At 40.4% G+C, this 19,537-nt stretch overlaps 1 protein-coding gene across 2 annotated transcripts in view; it reads left to right on the top strand.

Moving 5' to 3' along the window:
• The window catches only part of LOC102943959 (transmembrane protein 132B), a 358,631-nt gene that overhangs the window by 253,345 nt on the left and 85,749 nt on the right, over positions 1-19,537 (top strand). The window lies entirely within an intron of this gene.

Below are 19,537 nucleotides of genomic sequence, written 5' to 3'. Positions count from 1 at the left end.
GCAAAATGTCAATTTAATAAAAAACTCATTTTGAGTTATACAGTGGGGACTCAAAATCATTTCTAAAGACGTAGATTTTTAGATTTAGAGAGAGGCCCTGTTTCCAAAGCAGGGTGTAATATGTGTGGTCAAAAAAACCTAACCCCCACTTTTTTTCATGTAAGTGGCTACTTGTGTACTCAAATGCAGCTTGTTATAGGGACCTTCGGTGTGACTGTGGGACCTCTGTTACTAGAACTTTTTGCTGGTTGCAAATCAATTGCATTTAAATGCAGTTACACTGGTGTAAAGCAGGTGTAACAGAATGGTGAATTAGGCCCTGTCTGCAGAACTTCCTTTGAGAAATTGTCCTAAAGATCTTATGAAGGATTAATTTTTTCCTGCTTAATTTGATTTAAAAAATTATGAATTTAATGATAAATTTCAATCTACTGATACATTTTAAATCTCTCCCCACCCCAGTCCTGGGAAAATAAGTTAATTTTTTTTTCTTGTTCCTCTACCACCTAATCAACAAAAATCCAGACATTCCAAGTCAGCTGTAACTCACAAAAGCTTATGCTCAAATAAATCTGTTAGTCTCTAAGGTGCCACAAGTCCTCCTTTTCTTTTTGCGGATACAGACTAACACGGCTGCTACTCTGAAACCTCTCCACAAATGTTACCCTGTCCTGCTGGGAGAGAGGAAAAGGAGGAGACCAGTAAATACAGACAAAGATCTAGTCAGGACTCTTTTGTATTCTCACTGACAATGTCTAAACTTGCTGGATATCCAGCGATAGAAAAAAAATACAAGTGAGGTATTTTACAGGCTGATTTTTTGGGAGGCTTTCCTGGAGCATATAAATAAGTGATCAGTACACTTAGGGGAGACTGAGCAAAACTAAAATAAACTGGAGGTGATGTTGTCAATTATTCGTGATGATTCAGGTTGTAATACTAATATACAGTGAGGGATAAACAATACCACTGTTATACAATACAAGTTGTTTGAAATGGCTCATAAGGTATTTACACTACTAACAGTGCTACCGGTACATAGTAGAGTTGGGTTCAAATCAGCAGCCCTCTGCTGAACTTTCAAAGGTGCATAATGTATGTTTGGATCAGAAATTTGCAATTGGTCCTGCTTTCTCTATAATAGTCCCCCGCTCCCTCTAATCGCTGAATTGGCCGCTGGTGCCTATTTCTAACCCCGGATCTCTGAATGTTGGTCAGAGGTTTGTAGTCCTGATCTACAGATGCATCTTAATTTTGCTGCTCATTTATTCTCATCTCTTATTTTACATCATGATGGGGAAAAAAACTGAAGTGTAATATATATATATATATATATAGAGAGAGAGAGAGAGTGTGTAAAATATATATATATTTACATATTTTTGTCTCCTTTTGGGACATCCTAATGTTTCTTCACATGGCCACAGTCCTTCGTGATGTTTTTCATCAGTAGCTCAGCTATCTCCCTCTGACTGCAAGCTTCCTTGCCTGGCTGGCCCTAGGCTAACAGAAGAGTCTGAGATAGCAGTAGCAAGAACAACAGATTTTATTTGCATTCCTTCCCCTCATATTTGCTCATTTGTGGTGCTGCTTCACTTCACTTCAAGACAAGCTCCAGCCTGTGTTGCTGAACTGGGAACAAAAGCCAATGCACCATACACTATCACGTTCTGTTCAGTGAAACCAGGTGTTACAGAAAGTTCTTGAAAAGTTAAGAAAATATATTTTAATGTTCTTCTTGAGGGGTTCCTCAACTCCTTCCATCACTAATAAGTCAATTTTATTGTAATTTTTTCCTTACCGTTTCCTGAACTACATAGAATCTGTAAATAAATATCATCTCATATATTTTTGTCCCTTAGAAGAACACTATAAAGGTGTATCAAAATGCAGTGGGTTTTAAACTCCTTGTTTCTACATTGAATGTAAATTACTTGGGGGGGTCCCTTTAATTTCTTGACTGTTCTAATTTTCCTATACAAAACGTAGAGCCAAATGCAAGCTCATTGGCTTGAGAGACGTTGCATGAATGTGAAAAGAGGAGTTGGTCCTTAGTTTGTGGGATCAGGTATTTTGATGACCTCAAAATCCCATGGCCAGTGAAAAATAATTAAGTCTTTGTAATTTCCTGTACAAATTCACTTTGTGTATAAATCGGACCAACGGCACTGTGTAAAGTTAAACTGTATACTGAAAAATGTCTTGTCAGGAAGAGTTTTGCAGGTGGCTACCATTATAATTCGCTGAAAACTGGAACTCTAAGTCTGGTTTACATTGTTTGAGACCTCTGTATATTTGTTGAGGGAAAACTAAACAAAACAAAACCAGACTGTGGAATTGTGCAGAGCATTAAGGACCCTTCTTAATAAAGACTTAACCTGAAGTTAAATTCCGAGATCTTTCTGTTGGTCAGGATAAATAAGCCCCATGCTCATGCCAGAACAAATAGGGTTTCTCTTACACATGGTTCAGTATCTCACCATTGTTTTCTGCTGCTGCTGCTGGTAGGGCCAATCATAAGTACATCTGTAACTTTTTCAAGGCTTTCCTTGAATACAAAATAAAAAGAGCAAGAGCCCTCTATGATCAACATTCCCTCATTGCAGGGTTGTCAGGACCAAGATGTGGGTGGATTGACCTGGTGGTTAGACCCAGAGCCCAACTTATTGGTTAGAGGAAGGGACAGGAGCCAGAGCCATGGACGAGAGCTGGAGTAAGGAACCAGGAATCAAGCCAAGGGTCAGAGCCGGAAATCAGGAGCTGGAGTCAGAAGCTAGGCAAGAGAGCAGGGCAGGGTGGAATGGAGCAGGACAAGGACAAGGCTGGAGAGGCTGGATACAAGGGAGAAGCATGGCTGGGTATGGGGGCAATTGCAGACTTGCTGCTGATGCTGCTGAGCTTAAGTGCAGACCTGTTGGCTCCTATTGACAGCCAGGTGGGCGGCCACTTGGGCAGGCCGGGCAAAAGGGCGATTCTGCTGCAGTCCATCTTGGCTCATTAACCTGCCCGAAGGCTGAGCCACCTAACCCCAGGCTCAGCTGAGGAAACTCAACCCCATGGTTCCTGAGAGTGATGGCGGCAGTCTTAGTGGTAGGGATCGTTCTCCATTACCTAAACTTATTTTTCTTCTAGATAAAGTATGTGTGGTGGGTCTCATGCTAGCGTTTGTGTAATAGTCTGATCAAAAGAGCTGATTTCTTGCTTCGGGGGGGTTTACGAATCATCTCTCATGAAATCTTGTGTGTTAACATCCACAGTTGGTAGGAAGTTTAAGAGATTAGATTTGTGTCTGTAAGATGTGAAAACATACAGTTGATTTTTGCATATTATGTAGCAAAACAGGGCTCCATATCAGCAGACAATCCTGCTGTACTGTGCAGATAGGTGCTGCATGCCCCGGCTGCAAAGTACACTAGTCCCTTTGTTTAAAATCATTGGTGCATTAAAGAGCAGTCCTTTGAGATTGCTAACAGAGAAGGGCCTTGTACAGCTGAAATGTAACTCACTCTTACATAGTTAATCACTTTGGGTCCCAGTAAGAAAAAGTGCAGGCTTGTAATGCAAAATGTACATTTTGATTCATTAGTTGGGGGTGAGGGGGCAAGCTTATGGCACAAGTAATTTCCTTATTGGGCGTAGGCGGCATTAAGGTTTCAACATACAGTATCTTTATATGAAAAGGAGATATGGGTGTGGAGAACACTAATTATTGCACAAATGCTAATCGAGAAATCGGTATGCAAATATCATTAGGAATTCTTTGTGAATTTGCGAACAAATAAGACAGTTCCTGGTTTCTCAGAAATAAAGGAAAACCCCAACCAGGAGAAAGGGTGGTACAGTCAGCTGCCAATTCTAAAACCACCAACCCAGTTGCATCTGGCATTCAACAGTAGTGCCCAAGAAGTACAAATCTACTTACATCTACATGTGTATGTTCTGAACAAGACTGAAACGTCTTCAAGTTTGTGCGAAACTAATGAACTGAAATACCTATTTATTTATTTATGTATTTATTATGGGCAACTGGGCAGCTTTCAAAGATTTCCTCATTGAATAATATTCAACGTGTCCACTGGAACCATTTATTGTGATGTGCACCTTCTTGGTTTAAATCCAAATAGCAGTTGGACCCCACTTACACAGTTTGAGGAGAAGTTATTTTGTTTTGCAGCTTTGAAGTGGCCCAGCCAACAGCTCTTGGTATTATTCTGTTTTACCAGTAACTATGAAATAATCTGATTTTTTTTTTTTTTGAGTGGAGAAGTGTGGAAGAACAAGGCTAAAATATAATTTTGGAATTTTGGGAACGCCTGAAAAACTTGAATCTATCTCCATTTGGAAGATCATCCATACAATTTTAACTCCAAAGCACTGTTTTCACTTTTTGAATATTTTGAATCTAATTTTGATTAGAACAAATACGTTCACGAACAGCAGAAAATCTAAACATTCTCCTGCTGGGACACAGGGAGTTTTCTCCACAATTTGAAGCAATAATTCCTTGCTCTCCTGATAATGATAAAGTCCAATTTGAATGACTGTGTGGAACAAAATAAAGTAAAATTTATTATGGAAGTGATCAGACCATTTTACTATATTAGGATTGGGGCAGTTTAATTTTAGTTAGTAGAATTTACTTTCCGATTGCCACATCTCTAATTCCAGATGGAACATATGCATTGCAGAGAGTAACGGAAAAGATGAGGTAGAATAGCAGGCCACCTCCAACTGATTCGGTAATGAAGCGACTTCTCATGAAATGAGAAAATAGCAAGGTGGTTGATCACAGTTGTTTATGGCCTGCACTTGACTCAAGAATGGATTTGGATGACCGCTGTGACAGGCCTACTGCTGTTGCAAAAGGATATCAGGCTACTTTAAGATGAGCTGTTCTTATAAATCAGCCACCCATAGAGATGTTTCTCTCCTATAGTGGCACATGGAGGGAATGCTCTAGTTAGGCTATATCATCATTTCCATCATACACCTGCTAGAGAAAATATGGGAAAGGAGGTAACTCGCTGTGCATCCTCTGACTGGGCCATAAAGCCAAAGTTATGGGAGATTAAAGGATGTCAGGTGCTTGTAGCTAGACAAAGGTAATTCATCCAAGACATCTGGATGAACACTCCTCCTCTTACAAAAATGCCATTAGCACTTCCATCTTTTGTCTGATGCAAAAGGGGACGTGTTGCCTCCTAATATCCTGCTGGACCATTGGTTCAGTACTGGCTTAAATGGAAGAGGACCACTTACTGAATCATTCGCACCACTTCCCCTAAACGAGGTTGTGAACTCAAGACGACATTGCTGCATGGATTTTCTACCTTTTTAGAAACACACCACAACTGTTTTGGGCAGATCTGTCTGTGGCTTCCAATTCTCTTGGCCAACATTCCCAACACAACTTTCATCTTTTTTCTTTTACGTTGAGCTTGTCAGCCTGGGAAGTGATTTTTTTTTTGATGTATTCGAAGGTAGGAAAGAATTAATTTCACACGATACTGAGTTATATGCATACCGTTTGTAGGAGGGCAACATACAGCTTGATGGATCTGCCGTGCCCTCAAGATGCCCCTTCTCCAGGGAGACACTGTTTCTGTGCATATATCTAATTTGGGAAATTCACTGTTTGTGAGTGAGTGTGACCAAATTGTTAAGGGCTCCTAATAGGGTATACGCAAACATACATCTATGATGTATAGAGCCATATAAATAACATGTCATGTGTGGTGGTGAAATCGGTGTAACAAGTTGCATTTAGAATTTATTTTATCATTATCTTAAAGCTGTCTATTCATCCGTCTCTGAGCAGATTTCCAACATGACAAATCTCTGAGCAACTTGAAGCAGCGATTTCATAAACATCAATTTGCCAAAAAAAAAATTTCTCCAATTGTACTAAAGCTACCCCTGTAATTACACTGCTCCGAGTCGCACGTTTCAGTCTTTAACCAGTCCTGCCCCAATATCAGGCAAATCACACTTTATCTTCAGTGGCATAATTTTGTAGCCTTGTATATTTTGAGATATTAGATTGTAAAATCCAAATATTAAGTGTAGAAAAGGTATTCTAAACAATTTTTGTGCTTTCTAAATTTTATGAACTATACGTTTTCTTATTCTCAGAGGCCTGTACAGTTGGATTCTTGCCACTAAAGGAAATTTGTTTTGGCAGGTGGAGGTTAATGGGAGAAAAAAAGATTTGTATATATTTTAAAACTTTGCTTGGCAGATCACTCTCCAGGGGATGGGAGCCTTTAATGGGAACAGATGGAAGGAGATTGCTGAGCATGCTACAACTCACCCACTAATAGGGAATGTGACTTCCTGGGGTAGAATTGCTGTCCCAGGGACATCTCAGGGCAAGAAGGCACGGAAGGTGGCTTGGTGGTCAGTTGCAAGTATGGTTATGCTGGGGTGGCTGACCCAATGGGAGTTCATCTTCTTGGTACTATTAAAGAAACAGGCTGAGAGGTGAATATGTGGACTTATTGTCACTGTTGCAAGAGAGGTGCTGACATAAAGTAAGCTGGGGCACAGCGAGCAGGGCAATGAAATGCCCAAGTGGCCACGGGTGTCTAGAAAATGGGAAAATTGGGAAACTTCTTTCCTAATGTAGGTGATCATGGTTGCAGGGCTTCCCTGGCCTGAAGCCCAGTACCATCTCCAGTTAAGCATGAGGTGTTAAGAGTGCTTCTTACCCTAACAAGATAGATTGGCATTTTTGTGGGCTGGGTTTACTTTGTGGTTTAGGAACTCCTTTACAGGGTCAAAAAGGCATGTAATGTCGACAAATTTGAAGGTGTTATTGGGAATGGGCCATACTGTAAAGAAAAAGATTACACAAGAATTAAAGGGGAATAGGATAGCAGGGCCATTCGGTCATCTCACTATACAGGACTTGCAGGTTTTCCCCCTAGGGTTGGTCCCGAAGAAGGCCCTGAGTGAGTATCTCATAATTCCCCACCTGTCTTACCCACGGGATAGCTCAATTTATGATGAAGTAGGCCTGGCCTTGTATTCCGTGCCCTATTCCTCCATTGGTGGGGCTGAGTGCCTGGTTATGTCTTGTGGCCAAGGGTTTTTAGTGTGGAGGTTCGGGTGGAGTGGTCTGAAAGCATCAGCCTTAGGGAGGATACATGCTGTTCCATCACTGTTATGCACAGGGATCTTGTGAGGATCCTGCATCCCATGTGTCACTGTGGACAAGAGGTGACCTTGTTGAGGGAGACATTCTTGGTACCATGTTTTGGAGCTTTTAGGATCAGCAAGCTAGTATCTGAGTTCTGTAGGGATTCTTCTGGGGGGGGCTTTGGAATTTAGGGGTATACATTGGGAGGGGCGATTGGTGATATTAACCTTGAGGAGGTCAAAGACGGATCTTCCCCGTTGAGGCTGTGAGGGCATACATGGCAATAAGACCGGAGAGGGATGGGTCCCACCTTTATTCATGGTAACGGGAATCCCCTCGCAACCTACCAGTTTATTACAGTTTTAAGACAGGTGTAATGTGCTACAAAAGAAATGAACGATCATTCTTAAAAATCATCACAAATTGACTTTTTTCCCTCAAATACTGCTCTAAATGTAACATTTATATATTCAAAAAACGGTACTGGCTTTAATTAACTAATCAATCCTGAATAAATGCAGCTTGGTAAGAATGAAAAATTATATGGAAATGAAGCCACTCTTACTCAGTTTTACCTGTTCCTGAATGTTTTATGAGTCACTTTTCAGATTCCTTAAAGTGCTTTTTGAAGCACACTCAAAAGATCCATAATAATATGGCTTAATATCTCTAAAACTGATTTATTTAGAAAAAGTTGGGATTTGCAACTTGAAGAATAAATTTTCCCCCAATACCTAGAGCCTTTATGAATGACTTTGACAATGTAAATACTGATTTATCAACTAAGATTGTCTGTAACTACTTAAGGCCTCTTTAATGCAGGCAAAATTGCCAGTGTAGTCAATGGGGAATTTACCAGAGCAAGGACTAATTGTTCACTTAAGTTGGAGTCTAGTTCAAATGCAAAATTTCTAATTTATGTTATGTTTTTCTTTTTTTTTTTTTTTTTTGAACTTTCAGTGCCAACCTTTGAGAAATTTTGCCCACAGAAAATATGAAGTGTCTTGAATTAGACTCTCAGCATTGTCTATTCTGAATATCCGGAAAGGATGTTCAGACAGTGAGCAGAGTGTAAGACCACTTGTTTAGTACAACAAAGCATGATGCATTCAGTATCAGCATCAGCTGCTTTGGTCCTGTGAAACTTATTTTGTTTTCCTTTTGGCACTAAATAGTTCTAATAATTGAGTCTTTCAACATCTGGTGTACCAATTAACATGTGCTGCTAATGTCTCAGAAAGTAGAAAGGTGATTCATTTTCATCATGTTTAATACAATCACAGAGCGAGGTGGAGAAGTAGAATGTCAAAAACACTTAAATTCTTCTTTGCATTCAGATATTCTGGTGCATTACGGAGTATTCACAAAAGAACTTCCTTTTCAGTATGACAATAATTAAATGTAAACATTGAGCCTGCTTTTCAAACATAGGATACCTAGGATAGGATGCCAGTCCTTAATCTGATGACTCAAATTGTGGTTTATGTGTCCAGTATGTCTTGCATATTATTATAGAGTTGTTTAGTTGGATTTCTTTAGACACCTATGTCTTGATTCTGTTCTCACACCAGTAGATAGGAAATCAAGAGTAACTTTCCTGAGATCAATGGAGATGTAACAGTATACAACTGGTGTAACTGAGGGGAAATTGTGTCCTTATTGTGCATCTCTGATCTGTTTCAAGAGTCAGCAAATAATTAGGGTTTTCAGAGAAGTCCTTTAGAGACGAGTTCTTACCGTACCATGACAGTGTTTCCCATCTATATTTTGTTCTAATTTAGTGTCATTTTGGGAGCCTTAGTTTCCCCTTGTTCTTGTTTGATTCTTGCTCATTTCTTCACCACCAAGAGTGGCTTGAAGGAGCCATATCTACTGAAGGAGCAGGTGAGCATGTGACAGACATGTAATGCGATGCAGCGGCGGAATGAAAAGCGTGTTCAGTTGTAACAGAAAGACTTGAATTAAAATAAAGTGATGTATAGAAGGCTAAGTACCTGATTCTCTTTTACACTGAAGGCCCCTATACATAACTCGGGGCAGGGGGAACAGATCCTCTGATGGTGTACGTTGACTCAGTTGAAGTCAGTGGTTCTATGACAATTTGCACCAGGTGCGAATGTGCCCCTGGCACTTGCACTTATATCCCCTTTACACAGAGAGTTTGGTGTTAATTTACCTTAGTGTAAATGGAAATCATGACTTAAAATCTTTGAAGAACAATTCTGCCTAGAAAAGTGACTAGGCAACAATGGCCTCTTCTTACTCAACAGATCTGGTTCTTGGGTGTATTCAGGGTCCTATCTGTTTACTTTAAGTAACAAAAATACTATACATTTGTACTCCTTTCTACTCATGTTAGTCCTGCAGAGGCAACACAGCTAAGAGTATGAACTGGATTTTATTTCTTCTCGTGCATCATCAGCTGACTAATGCACTAAATGTCCGTTAGTTACTCCTGAGCAGGTCCCTTGAAGACAATGGAGAGGCACAGATGTCAAAGAGCATAATTGACAAGTGGGTGGCATGGGGTTCACTGGTATAATTGAGATCTCTAAATTCTTTATTCCTGGAGAAGATGTGTGAAAAGGAGAAGGACCTTTGCTTGACTCACAGATCTCAAGTGAAGTTTTCAGGGCTGGCAGGAAGAAAAACCATCTTTCTACTTATAAACTGAGCACACTGACTATGTTAACTCATTGAGAAACAATAAACATGGAACCCCACAATGTCCTATTTAGAGTCACTTTGCAAAGCAGAACTGCAGTTAAAACTAAATATAGAAATTGGTGGAATAAAGATGGATCTGGTTGCATAATGGTATTGCAGTTCTCCCCATCATCTCTCTCAATCAGATAGACATCTGCAATTTATCACAGATTGGGAAACACTGAATCGGCTGAGCTTGTTAGGATAGCCCTACTCTGTTTTCTGGGGCAGACGAACTCCCTCCCGCCCCCCACCATCACTTTACCCATTCCTGGCTTGTCACCCAGGTTTCCACCACAGAAAATGTGACTGGCTTAAATTGTCTACCTAAAGGTCAAAATCAGCCCTTAACCCAACAACTTCAGAGAGTTTCTAGGCAAGCAGGAACTTTGCCAACGTGAAGAACAAGAGATGATAGAGAGACATTGTCACTGTTTTTGCAAGAAAGCTCCAGCTGCAGCCTAGGAACAATAGTTGTTATAATAAAAGAATATTTAGTGTTACCATATTGTCTACAGCAGTGTTTCCCAAACTTACAACAGTTGCGTACCCCTTTTGAGACATTTGTCTTACCAGCGTACCCCTTCTCCAGTGAAGATTATCTTGGGGGCGGAGGGTAGCCACATTTTAATAACACACTCCTGGTTCGTTTCATTCTGGATTAAATGTTTGTTAGAAATAAATACAAAATTATATTACATACAGTTGAAACAAAAATTTTAATAGAAATAATAGTTACATATAGAAATAGTACTAGAAATAATTAAAATAATAGAAGCGAATCAACAGTTTGGCAGAACAGCATATATCTATCTATCTATCTATATGTATAGATATATATAGATAGATAGATAGATGGTGAATTCGTATCATTCTGAAATTAAAATATGCTGCTTTGGTTAGGTTAGTGAAGAAAGCACTAGTTTTAATGCTTACTATTTCGGTATTGAAAAATTTTCAGTACAAACCAAACTATTCAGTGCGAGGGATGGAACTGCTTTTGACTAGACACGATTGCGGGGATATCTGGCTCAATGTTTGTGATCTTAAGACGAAGATGGGGCTCCACGTCAATAAGACGATTTCGGTTTTTTGTTTTGATGCTAACCAGCGCAGAGAATCCGATCTCACACAAATACAAGGTGGGAAAAGGCAGAAGATACTTGACAGCTTTGTCTGACAGAACTGGATATTCAGAGCTAACCCCCAACCAAAATGACGTCAGTGTATTTTGCTCAAATTTTGTTTTCAGGAAGCTATCTGCAGCCCGCTCCAAGAGCTGTTCTTCTTCTGAAGCAGAGAGGTTATTTGGCAATGTTTGAACATTGATGATAAAAGGGTTCCTTATCCATTCAAAGGTGCCGTCCGGTTCAGGGAAATACTTACGAAGATCTTTCTGCAAGCTTTCCAAATGCTGCTTTATGGTTTGCAACACATCACTAACATGTTCGTTATTGGAGTTTATTACTCAGTCATGAAGAGATGGAAAGGAATCCAGTTCACGACGACTAAGACGTTTATGCCACAGTTTCAATTTTGCGACCATGGCTCTCACTTTGTCTTGAACATGGAATATGGATATGAGTTTCCCTTGCAAAGATAGATTGAGGTTGTTTAAATGAGCAAAAGTATCTGCAATATATGCTAGTTTGCATAGCCACTTCCAGTCGTGTATACAGTCTTTCAGGTTAAATGTTTTATCTAAAAAAACTTGCAGTTCTTCTCGCAGCTCAAACAGGCGATTCAGAACTTTTCCACGCGAAAGCCAATGCACTTCAGTGTGAAATAGGAGTTTTGTGTAATCACTGCCCATCTCATCACAAAGCTGAGAAAACAGCCGGGCGTTCAGAGGGCGGACTTTCACAAAATTGATTATTATCACAGCTTCATCCAGTACTTGCTTTAGATCTGCCTGCATGTTCTGGGTGGCGAGTGCTTCCCTGTGAATGCAACGAGTCAATTCTGCTTCTGGCACAACAGCTTGAATATGTGCAACATCTCCTTTCTTCAAACCAATCAGGCTCTGGCGACATCCATGCTTCTTCCAACACAATGACTCCAATCCAAGTCATTGTTTTTGATAAAGTCATCAATAACTTTAAAAATAGCTTCTCCAGTCGTATGTGTTGGTATAGGTTGGCAGAACAAAATATCATGGTGGACTTCATTATTCAGCTCGTATCTGACAAACCACAAAAGATTAGCTAAATTCACAACATCAGTGGATTCATCCGCTTGCGGTGCATAGTAGTGACTCTTTTGTACTCTTGACAATAATTGCTGCTTTACGTTTTCGGCCATGTCTGTGATTCTACGATGAACAGTGTTATTCGAGAGGGGGACACGATCTATAGCTTTGCTAGCCTTGTCTCCAATCATCACTTGCACCATTACTTTGGCTGCAGGTTTCACTAATGTCTCGCCAATCACTTCAGCAGCTCTGGACTTTGCAATTAAGTATGCCACACTACATGAAGCTTCCAAAGCTTTAATATTTTCACCTCCCATCACATTACGAATTGTTTTCTGGGACTTTTGGAGATCTTTGCGCCTATTTTCGAAGAATTCTACAGGTTTTCCCTCATATTCTTTATGTTTGCTATCAAAATGGCGTTTTAGGTTGGATGGTTTCATACTTTCATTTGTGAGAGTCTTGTAACAAATCACACATAGTGGAACAGGCTCCACCTCATCACCATTCCACAAAAATCCCAGTTTAAGATATTCCTCAACATATTTGTGGGCTTTTTTCGTTTTCTTTGCAGCTGATACGTTAAATAAACTTATAGATGGTTCACACGGTTCACTAATTTTGTCACAATTGTCTGATGTAGCCATATCACTGCATTTTTCAGCATAATTATCACTAACATTCATATTTCCTTATAATTTTCTTTTGTACGTTTCAAACTTCCTGTTCTTAGCCAGCGATCCATTGTAAATGGGTTTAACAAAAACAAAAAGAGAAATTTTGCATATTAATACACACCAAGTATGTACTTGCTATGATCTTTAGAGTAGTTATTCACTTTTATCTGTCAGTATGACTTCTGCGCATGCCACAAAGGCAAGTGTATTGCCCCGGCCACGGTAACGCGCACGTGTGGTTTGCATCGGCTTTGCTGTGCTTCTGACCCTCTTCTTTCTTCGGTACAGCTCTTCGGCGGTATGACTTCCACTTTTCTTTTCTTCGCTGCTTGGGGCGGCAAAAAAGCTGGAGCCACCCTGGCTGCCAGCCGGTGTGAACAGAACCCCAGGCCGGCAGCGGGCTGAGCGGGGCCGGTGGCCAGGATCCCGGCTGGCAAGAGCTGGCAGTCTGAGCTGCTCAGACCGGCAGCAGGTCTGAGCCACTCAGACCGGCCCCTTGCCAGCTGGGGTCCCGGGTCCCAGCCGCCAGCCCCACTCAGCCCGCTGCCGGCTGGGGGTCCCGTTATGATAAAGTAAAATAAAAAATTCTGCCCCATACCCCTTGAAACCCTTTCACATACCACCATGGGTACACGTATCACACTTTGGGAAATACTGGTCTAGAGAAATGAGTTTGGTTTGTGAATGGCAGCGCCGGTGTTTTATATATACAGATACAAATCCTTTGCTGTACAGTAATAGGATTGTGATTCCCAGGATGTCATCATCTTTAAAGTGTTTTTCAGATGTAATCATCAATATTTCACCAGTGCAGCGAGCCCCTGGCGCTGAAACATTTTTTGTGTACGCCGCAAGTATTTAATCGATGTCTTCCGAAATCTTGCTTCCTCCCAAAAAATGTAAGCTGTGGGTTGACTAATGTTGTGAATCACTTAGAACCACAGATGGCCATATATACACGAGTAAGTTTGCTTTTAAATGGAAGATTGAATAATAGCATCTTCAGTTGCTGCTGGCAAACATGCTGACAGGAACACCCAGGAAAAATGGTCCTTAAAGATGCCCATTTCTATAACTCAAAGTGAAAGAAAATTGCTGAGTACACCACTTTATTTGTTTTAGGATGTGCAAGAATGCAGAGGTTTTTACATGTTACTAACTTGCTTTGCCTGCACTATGGCTACAGGGTGATATGAAGTTTAGAAAAGAGATGACTAAGGGAGATCCGATAGAGGTCTATGAAATCATGAATGGTGTAGCGAAAATGAATAATGAAGTGTTATTTACACCTTCAAATAATACAAGAACCAAGGGTCATCCAATGACATTAATAAGCAGCAGGTTTAAAACAAACAAAAGAGGTATTGCTTCATACAATAGTCACCCTGTGGAAGTCATTGCCAGGGGATGTTGTGCAGGTTAAAAGTATAACTCGGTTAAAAATAAAGAATTAGATAAGTTCATGGAGGACAAGTCCATCAATGTTAGCTAAGATGGTCAGGGACGCAACCCCATGCTCTGAGTGTCCCTAAACATCTACCTGCTAGAAGCTGGGACTGGAAAACATGGAATGGGTCATTCAATAATTGTCCTGTTCTGTTCGTTCCCTCTAAAGCATCTGGCACTGGCCAATGTTGGAAGACAAGATAGTGGGCTAGATGCACTATTGGTCTTATCCAGTATGGCCATTCTTAAGGTAAACTCAGTTTCTAAGAAATGTCGTGAAATGTCCCACTATACAGCAGGCCACATCATCTTCCCCTTTTATGTATGCAACTTCCATCGCTTTCGCATATTCAAAGAGCCATGTTCTGGTGTCTCTACTTCCCAGTAATTCCAGCTTGGAAACCAGCCACAGTACTTTATGCTTCTTTGCATGCTTGGTCACGATCCTGGCTACCATGCCTGGCAATGTCTTCAACCTATGTTGCAGCAGGCACAGGAGTGAGGCATCTTTTCAAAGCAGCAGTAAGGGCTAGCAAGGGAGGTCTCCAAGCACAGCAGAATGCCCCAAGCTAGCTCCACATGACTACTACAGTAGTTTTCCCCGCCCCAACACACCTTACCTCATTGTGCACAAAACCGGAGTCTTATGGGTGGAACTGTTCCCCAAATTTAGCTGCTTATGAGTATGGATTGAAATAGGATCAGTTGCGAGGAATAATACCAAATAGCTCTTGAAAAGGCTTCTGATCAGAAGTATCTCTTTTGACAGCAAAGTTTTGGCCATGAGATCTTTTGTCCATATTGCTTCTTCTTAAGCTGGAAACACCACAAAAACAGTTCTCAGGCATTACAACTCTTCATTCTTCACTCTTAATTTGTCATGAAAGAGGTGCTGGGGCTCAAGCAATTTTTTTAGATTCATAACTGATGCAGCAAGCCCAGAGGTGCCAGGGCTGCAAAGTGGCAAGCCCTGGCAGCAATTAAGCACTGCCTCTTCCAGTCACAGTCCTACCCAGAACCAAGAAGTGCAGAGGCATGTACAAATAGAACAAAGCTCAGTGAACATTTGTAAGCCTCCAAGAAAGGTTGGCTTTGATATGAGTGTGCAGATGAAGATTTAGGCTTATTATTTTAGCCCAACAGATCCACATTCGTGCTGATTACTGCCATCAGCAATGTACACTGGCCACAACCAAAGTATAGAGAGCACAAAACATCTCCAGATGGCATGAAATCACCTAGTTGGATCCAGAAGCTTCTGGATTTGCAAATACTGTCCTGGCTTAACAATTTCCTTTTGTCCCAGTCTTCTGAGTTGCAGGATTTTTCCAGCCTGTGCCAGGTCCTGAGCAACCTTCAACCCCAAGGATGACTATGGGAGTTAGGGTGCTAAGTACTTCGAAGAACTGGGCCCATATCAAAAAATTTGGGGGCTGTCCCTCTGGCTTGCCTTCTTTTTTGCTAACAGGGAGGTGAGAAAACAGGGCAGAATGGGGGTAGAACTAAAAAACAACACATGGAATAGTAGCATTGCTCTGCCAAGAGTGGACTCTGACTCCCTTTAATTCTCTAGACAGAGTTGAAATCAGATCAGTAGTTTCTTAGAGAGATTTAATTCTCTTGTTATAATTAATCATCTATCTATCTATCTATCTATCTATCTATCTATCTATCTATCTATCTATCTATCTATCTATCGCTAGAAGGGACTATTAGATCATCCAGTCAGACCTCCTGTATATCACAAGCCATAGAATGTAACCTGCTTAATTAGGCATTGAGCTCATTCCTAAAACGATCAGCAACAAGAACAGCATTAGCACCAACTGGTGCTCAGAGCTTTGTAAGACTACAGGTTCCTCACTGCAATGTCCCCCTAGCTTTTACTGTTGTGCTTACTTCTTGCTGTTTGCAGCTAGGAGCTAGGATTTGACCTCCTTAGTTTTGCTGTGAATGTCAGTGTGGATCTGAGAGCAATGGGCTCCCTGTGCAAATCCATAAGCATGCTAGAGCCATGGTACTATCTCACTAGGAGGGTGGTGAAGCACTGGAATGGGTTATCTGGGGAGGTGGTGGAATCTCCATCCTTAGAGGTTTTTAAGGCCCGGCTTGACAAAGCCCTGGCTGGGATGATTTAGTTGGTGTTGGTCCTGCTTTGAGCACAGGGTTGGACTAGATGACCTCCAGAGATCTCTTCCAACCCTGATCTTCTATGATTCTATGAAAACAGATTCCTATCCAGAAAAGTCTGGCTAGGCTCTGCAGTTGCTTCCAGGGCTGAGCACTTCCTTGATGATCCTCTAGTCAAGTGAGCAAAGTTTGGAGATGATTTTAAAGTTTAGGAACGTGGCTATAACTTGTTCCTGGGCGCCTCTTGCTCCCCTTTTGAAGTTTCTTTCTACAATAATGACCAAATCACTTTGTGTTCCAGAGCTCAGATTCTGCCTTGGATTTCATTTGGGGCAGTCCCTTCACACTTCTTCAAGGAAAAGGCTTCCCATGTAAGCTTGTTTTTAATTCAGTTCAAGTCTGTTTAAGTCTGTCTGAAGTGATGCAATTCAAATATCAGTGTCTGCTTTCCTGCCCAGACCACTATTGAAACTAGCTATAAAAAGGGGTGAGTTTAAAAATAAAAAGCCTTTGTGTAAATTTTCATTTTTCATACAGAACTTACTTTGCTAACGATGCAGTAGATGCAGTAACTTGTGTTCACCTTTCAGTTAAAGGAGAACAGCTCAAGCCAAAATGGAAATTAACCAAGCCTAGAAACAAATTTAGCTTCACTTTTAAAAAAGAAATGCTTACCAGCCCCTATGAGTTCCTGCTGGCTATTCTGGATCAGTTAGAGAAACCCAAGAATACATCATCATGGATTGTCAAAGATACTTGAAGACTCAGTCATTGTTTCTAGTGACCCCAAAGGAACCTGTGGATCTTCATATATGTTTAAAAGATTAGTTAAAATGTATTTAGATGCAGAATACCCAGAATACTGTCTGCTTATTGGGTGAATACAGCACATGTTTCGGGTTTGAAATCAGTATGGATTTTTGCTTTCCAGTTGCCTTTAAAATTGCATCTCTTCTCATGGTACATGTCTATTATTCTGAAAAGAGTCCCATTAAACACAATACTCTACCTTTGAGATGTAATAATAATTGCCATTATGGAGGAGAAAAATGTACGAAATAAATTCAAGACAGAGTAGCTTCCCAGCCCAGAGAATATAAATAACAGTAAGTAAAATATTATCAAAAAATGAAAACTTAAGTCCCAAGCCTACACCATAAAGGTCAATTGGAGTTTTGCTGTTGACTTTAAAGGAAGCAGGATCAAACTCTTGAACTTTTCTCACCAATGCATTATCAAAATGGTACACTCCAAACTAAAACCTTGTCCAGTGGTTTGTGTGCTAAATCAGAAAAATAAATGTGTCTGCTCATACATTGTATCATTTTCAGCTTGCACATTGTAAAAAAGTATTTTATGTGCCTATAGCAGAGTAATCATGCTTTCCTAGGTTTCAGAGTAGCAGCCGTGTTAGTCTGTATCCGCAAAAAGAAAAGGAGGATTTGTGGCACCTTAGAGACTAACCAATTTATTAGAGCATAAGCTTTCGTGAGCTACAGCTCACTTCATCGGATGCATTCAGTGGAAAATACAGTGGGGAGATTTATATACACAGAGAACATGAAACAATGGGTGTTATCATACACACTGTAACGAGAGTGATCAGGTAAGGTGAGCTATTACCGGCAGAAGAGCGGTGATATATGCCATCATGTGCCAGCAATGCCCCTCTGCCATGTACATTGGCCAAACTGGACAGTCTCTACGTAAAAGAATAAATGGACACAAATCAGACGTCAAGAATTATAACATTCAAAAACCAGTCGGAGAACACTTCAATCTCTTTGGTCACTCGATTACAGACCTAAAAGTGGCAATTCTTCAACAAAAAAACTTCAAAAACAGACTCCAACGAGAGACTGCTGAATTGGAATTAGTTTGCGAACTGGATACAATTTACTTAGGCTTGAATAGAGACTGGGAGTGGATGTGTCATTACACAAAGTAAAACTATTTCCCCCTGTTTATCCCCCCCCCCCCCCCCCCCGCGTTCCTCAGATGTTCTTGTCAACTGCTGGAAATGGCCCACCTTGATTATCACTATAAAAAGTCCTGTCCTCCCCCGCACCCCGCCCTGGCCGCTCTCCTGCTGGTAATAGCTCACCTTAAGTGATCGCTCTCGTTACAGTGTGTATGGTAACACCCATTGTTTCATGTTCTCTGTGTATATAAATTTCCCCACTGTATTTTCCACTGAATGCATCCGATGAAGTGAGCTGTAGCTCATGAAAGCTTATGCTGAAATAAATTTGTTAGTCTCTAAGTTGCCACAAGTCCTCCTTTTCTTCATGCTTTCCTAGTATCTAATATAATTCTGACAGTCTTCAAATAAAATGTTGTTATAGGGCATAAATGATTTTCTTGAGTGATGCCATTATGACAATGACCATAAGACATGGCTAATAAAGATGATATTTCTTAGTAGGAATGCAAAATTCTAGAAGATTTCTTATGGAGAGTTGCATGGTGCCAGTCCATATAGAAGCCATTTGATCAGAGGAACAATCTGATCCTGAGATCTGCTGAGTCGAGCTGCACCAAAGACATAAGTTCAGTTTCACAAAGGATTTTGAAATGTAGCTTTGTTCCTAATCCGAATGAAAACAAAAAAATTCAAACTTGTTCACTGAAGGAAATTTTTTTAAAAATTGTTCAGGTTGATCGACTTTTCAAATTGTGTATTAAATGCAAATGGAACAATAATGCAGAATTTAAAAATACATCAACACAAAAAGTTTCCAAATTTAAAACAATTAAATGTTTTGTGCTGAAATTCTTGAAATGGGACATTTTGACATTGTTGGAAGTTTTGTTTCACAGTTTTCTTCTGAAACAGAATTCTGGCAAAATAGACCTGATTGTGTGAAGCTTTTCAATTTTGATGGCATGTCATATTTGGACACAGTAGGGTTCCCCTGAAATGTCTGTGGCCAGCTCCAAAGTAGAGCATCCCTGGTTGTTACTGGATGTGTTCAGCATCACTCTATATCAGGTGCTAAGGCCTTTAGTGGTGTTCAGGTTGTAATTTCTTGCCATCTAAATGCTTGGAATAAAAAATAGTAAATAAAAGGAATAAGTAACCCTGGAAAACAGAGTTGGCACTCGGTGGGACAGAAGTAATTGCATTTTGAGTGTTTCTGTGGAAGCAACGTGACATGACAAATTTTTAGAGGCTCTGTCAATACCATTAATATTTATAATGCACTCTAGAAAACTGCTAATATGCGCCACATCCATCAAATATTAGTT

The sequence above is a fragment of the Chelonia mydas genome, chromosome 15 (assembly GCF_015237465.2).
Source record: "Chelonia mydas isolate rCheMyd1 chromosome 15, rCheMyd1.pri.v2, whole genome shotgun sequence".
In the NCBI taxonomy this organism is placed as follows: domain Eukaryota; kingdom Metazoa; phylum Chordata; order Testudines; family Cheloniidae; genus Chelonia; species Chelonia mydas.
The sequence above is the reverse complement of the archived record's forward strand: the minus strand, read 5'-3'. Positions and strand labels throughout refer to the sequence as shown.